Source organism: Pteropus alecto, unplaced genomic scaffold, assembly GCF_000325575.1.
Source record: "Pteropus alecto unplaced genomic scaffold, ASM32557v1 scaffold23, whole genome shotgun sequence".
Taxonomy (NCBI): Eukaryota; Metazoa; Chordata; class Mammalia; order Chiroptera; family Pteropodidae; genus Pteropus; species Pteropus alecto.
The window spans coordinates 192,849-197,887 of NW_006435837.1; the positions used below are offsets into that span (position 1 = coordinate 192,849).

The following is a 5,039-nucleotide window of genomic DNA, read 5'->3' on the forward strand; positions in this document are numbered from 1 at the left end:
ACCAGCATAACTCTAGCCTTCTGGACCAGTCCCTTATGTTCTCCTGGATGGCTCCCTACCCTTGGCACACCCTGGGGCCTAGTCCTTGCATCTTCTCCTCCCTGCTCCCTACTTCAAATCTGCTCCTCTTGAAGTCTTCCAGATCTCAAGAAATGCCAATTCCATCCTTCCAGTTGCTCAGGCCAGAAACCTTGACACCTCTCTTTCCTTTCTTCCTATATCCAGGAAATCCTATTTGCTCTTCTTTCAGAATATTTTCAGAGACTGGCCATTTCTGTCTCCACTGTAGCCTCCATTCCACCCCATTGGTGGAATAATCTTACCCAGCTTCCTGCTTCCCCATGTCTGCCTAAATTCTTTTTTTCAACAGCCCATTTTATTTTTTTGTGTAATATTTCCTGTGTTTTTTCTTTCGGTTTTATTGAGATATAATTGACATACAGTACTATATAGTTTAAGGTGTATAGCATAATGATTTGACTAATATATAGTGAAATGATTACCACAATAAGTCTTATTAAAATCTGTCATCTCATACAGAAAAATAAAAGTTTTTTTCCTTGTGATGAGAGCTTTTAGGATCTATTTCCTTAGCAACTTTCAAATAAACCCTACAGTAGTGTTTATAGTCATTATGTTGTACATTATGCCTAATTCTATTATTTACATAGCAGCCTGAGTATTAATATTGCTCCTCTTCTCAAAACCTTCCCAATTCCTCAAAGCCCAAAGATCTCACAATGGCCTACAAGGCTATACACAGTCTGGTTCCTAGTCTCCTTCAAGTCAAGATTCAAATGACACCCTTCCCCCTGGATACTCCGAATCTCTTTATCCTGCTTTATTCTTTCCCATTGCACATTCTAATAGGCCATAGCATTTATTTATTTATTTTGGTGATTACCTAATTTAAGTAATCTGTAAGAAGGCAAGGATGTTTATATGTTTTCGTCATTGATAGATTCCTCGTGCTTAGAGCAGGACTTGGTACGTAGTAGGTACTTATAAATATTTATGACATGAATAAGTAAATTAGTATAGTAGATTACAAATGAACAATTTATGGAATTAAGTAGAAGTAAAAAAAAATGCAACAGTGTGAAGATCATTTAATACGTTAATCACTATAATAACATGGTACAGTGGAAAAAGTTTGGGGTGAAAGGCAACACAGGAGGGAAAAAGCCCTGACTGCCACCGATTATACTCGGCAGGCTTCTTGATTTTTGCTTCTTTTTCCTCTCCCCTTCTTGTATCCTATACTGTATCCCTCCTAAATTATCAGCAGTTCTCTAAATAAAGGCGCCTTGCTGCCTCCCCCAGGCCTGGAACACACTGCCCTGTGGGTATCCTTTACTCTTTTCTTTCCTTCTTCCCTTTGGACTGAACTTAGAGATCACTGCCTCTGAGAAGCTCTGCTTGACCCTCCCAAGCCCAGATTACATCCCCCACTTTGTGCTTGCTCATAGCACCCTATGTTGTCTAAAACTGTCATAATGTGTTGGAGACTCTGAGACCAAACCGAATGTTTCTGAACCCTTACTGGCTGGCCCCAGGCACAAAGCAGTTATTCTAAGAACTGCCAGCAGGGCTTTAAGAGTGGAAGTGAAATGGGGAAAAAGCGTTTGATTCCAGGAAGAATCACATTGTTGAGTCCTCTTGGCCAGCGGTCCCTAACCTTTTTGGCACCAGGGGCCGGAGCTCCTATAAGAATCTAAGTCCTGATAATCTGAGGGGGAGCTGAGGTGGTGAGGTGATGCTAGCGCTAGGGAGCGGCTGCAAATACAGATGAAGCTTCGCTTGCTTGCCTGCTGCTCACCTCCTGCTGTGCGGCCTGGTTCCTAACAGGCCAGGGACAGGTCCGCGGCCTGGGGGGTTGGGGACCCCTGCTCTTGGCTGTGTAGATACAAGTCACATTGTCAATTCATTTTCTTGAGGTATCTCCCACATTAGTGAAATAACACAAATGTAAATAGACAAACTCTGTTTCATGGAGGGCGTGCCTTTTGAAGGGTTTTTGTTTTTGCACCCACATCACTTTATGATGCTTAGGGATTTGGTATTCCCCTGGGCCCAGGGGATGGGTATGGGGGTTCATGAGACTGGGGAAGGGAGGAGATGGGAGAAACAGTGATATGGTCAGGAAAGGGTTCTCACCAAACGATTACAGATCTGCCTTAGAGATGACCAGAAAGGACATCCCTGTGTAGAGATCTCTAGAAGCCATGATTTGTTTTAAGGGTTTGATGTTTCCTTGTGATATAACTTTAGGTTTTTGCTTTGCTACGGAAGTGGAGGGAGAGTCAAGTTTGTGAGTCGGGAAGTGCAGAGAGCGCGAGCTGGAGAAAAGTGGAGAGGCAGTGACAGATCAGAAAGTCAGCGGTAATAGGAGAGAAGCTAAGAGGAGCCATTCCAAGTGACAAGTGACCAACGATGACCAAGATGTGTGAGCATTAGCCAGGAATCTTACAATACTCACAATTATTCTATTTGCCTGTTAAATTTGAAAGCCTGGAAAATTTGGGGACCCTCAAATTGCATTTTGAAGGCTCCCTGTGGGATAGGGATCAGGAAATAATGCTTAAGACAACAGCCACCATCCTTTTTGGAATGTGCCAGTGTACAGGTCTTGGTGTGTACCCGCAGAAGTTAGTACTCATTTGGGAGATACCGATGGACCCTGAGGCAGAGGTAGATTGGACCCCACAAGATGCCTTAAAAACCCTGAACAACTATAGAGTGCATGGCAAAAAAGTTTTCAAGAGAAGAAAGAATGCATATGCAGCTTTATTAGAGTTTGCTGATGATATAACTTTTCAATTCCTAGAGATTGGGGTGGGGGCTAATTACATGAATGGCGATTTCCAAGATAATTACCACAGACTCTGGATTTCCGAAAAGCCTCAACTTCTTTTTTAAAAGGAGCGGGGAGGGTATACAGTACCCTAAATCCTCAGAACTCAGGGTAGGAACCTCCTTCTAATTCCACTACCACTCCCAGTCCCAAGTCTCTAGCCTGCCTCCGGACAGCTGGGCCTGCTAGATATGGGATTTAAGGACTGTATTCTGAAATACTTAAGCTAGAGGGTTAGGAAAAGACAGCCTCCATCTGCTCCAAGGGGCTCTACCAGTGTGAAAGGATGTCCTCAAGGTATTTAGGAGCTTCCATTATTCCAGTAATTGGTGGGAAAAGTAACTGAAGACAGGAATTACCTATAGTTCATTTATTTAAATGACCCGGTTTTACTTTGCTTGGTTTTGGAGAAGCAGAATGCTTCTTACTCTACCAGACTTTTCTGTAAAACACTTTTTTTTTTTTAAATGAGAGTGAAAGCGGCATCAGTGATTTAAAATAACATTTTTCAGGGGTGGGCTCTACATAGTAAATATATAGACGCAGCCCAGTTTCAGAATCAGTAAAGTATAAAAAAGTACATTTTGGATCATGAAATGCCGCATATGAAACCATATGATGTCACGATAAGGTTGTACTGATCACAGTGGCTCATGACATCACTGTAGGTATGTATGTATTCGTGCTACACAGGACACATTTCAGTTCCTGATCGAATCAAGAACTGACATTTCTCTACAGTTTAATGCCACACTATGTCATGTATAGCTCAAAATGTTAGCTAATGTACAAAAATCAAAATTCATTGCTTTTAGATGCTCAGGAACAATGTATGAAAACTCAAATATTCAAAGTTGAATGTATGCCATTTTAAAGTTTATTTTGTGGTTGATACTTTTTTAAAGCTTGTTTTATAGTTTAAATGGGAAAAGGGACGCATATTTCCCTATTTCCAGAAGATTAAGGTGTTTCTCTATTTTTTTCCCATGAAGTAGTTTACTTTAGCAAAATAGTACACCGTGTGCTGTTTTGGCCTCTTGGGAAACATGACAAGTTCAAGTTTGCTAGAAAGCGATAATGATCGCTTTTAGCCACACATCTCAAAGTAAATCGGGATATTGGTCTAGAGAGAAAATGGCGGCGGGGGGTGGGGGTGGGGGTAGAAGAAATTCCTCAGTTTAGATTCAGAAATGGGCGATGGATGATTTAAGGTTAGTTGTAGCACCACTGGCCTCCAACTGTGTATTTGTCATCTACACTTTTCCCACAAAGAGATTTCACAACAATGAATTTACAAAAGTCCTATAATGTAGTTTTATATTCTAAATCAGGAAAAGGCGATATTTAAAAAGCATTAGCTAGACTTCTACAGCCGATTTGTTAAAAATGAACCCCCTCCCCCCAAATCACTGTCCTCTGAACATTCTTGTCATCTTATTTTGACACAAATAGAAAGAGAACGGCGTTTTTAGATCTGGCATTTCTGTGTGGTGCAGACATGCCGTTTTCTATGAATTTTCCCACTTCTGGAAATGTATTTCTGAAACGTGTTGTGCAACAAGCCTAGTCAACTGTGACGCAATAATACCCTGCAAGTTGCCATACAAAAATGATGTCATTTGGCGCAGATGTAGTCACTTCCCTCACACAGGTAGATATAGCAAAGCTCTCTCCGCGTCGTCCCCAATTCCCCGACCCCCACCGAGAGCAAGATGCCAAAAGGCATTTTCCGGGCTTCCTAACCCTAAACTTGTCGAGGGTGGGCGCACCGCAGTGGCTCAAGCCCACCGCTCGTGCAGACGAAGAGGTATGTTTGCGAGGGGACTAGCACAGCCAAGCGTTCCCAGCCCCGACGGCCAGGGAAACCGCATGGGGCCGAGCTCGCCGCAGCAGCAGCGCGGGGCCGCCAGATCCCCTTGGCGGGGCCCGCTGGCATGGCCAGCGGGTACGGGGGGCCCCGCGGGCGTGGGACAGCCCTGCCCCCACTCCACTCCCACACTCGCTCCCGCTCCCGCGGAGCCGGAAGTGACGCGTGCTAGCTGAAAGATGGCGGCATTGGCTTTCGACCAGGGGGAAGGTAAACACCCTCCGGGCCCCCGCCCGCACGAGGGCCCCCTTGAGGCGCCGGCGGGGGCTGAGGGCGCCTCCAGAGCCTGATCTGCTCCTCACAGCTACCCACCCTTCG

General features: G+C 44.2%; 1 protein-coding gene across 1 annotated transcript in view; it reads left to right on the top strand.

Annotated features, from left to right (window-relative positions):
• The first annotated feature begins 4,467 nt into the window (after window positions 1-4,467).
• Window positions 4,468-5,039, top strand: part of KLHL15 (kelch like family member 15) — a 30,630-nt gene continuing 30,058 nt past the window's right edge. Inside the window, exon 1 of the mRNA XM_025046619.1 lies at window positions 4,468-4,661. The gene's annotated coding sequence lies outside the window, so the exon portion shown is untranslated. The remainder of the gene's footprint in view (window positions 4,662-5,039) is intronic.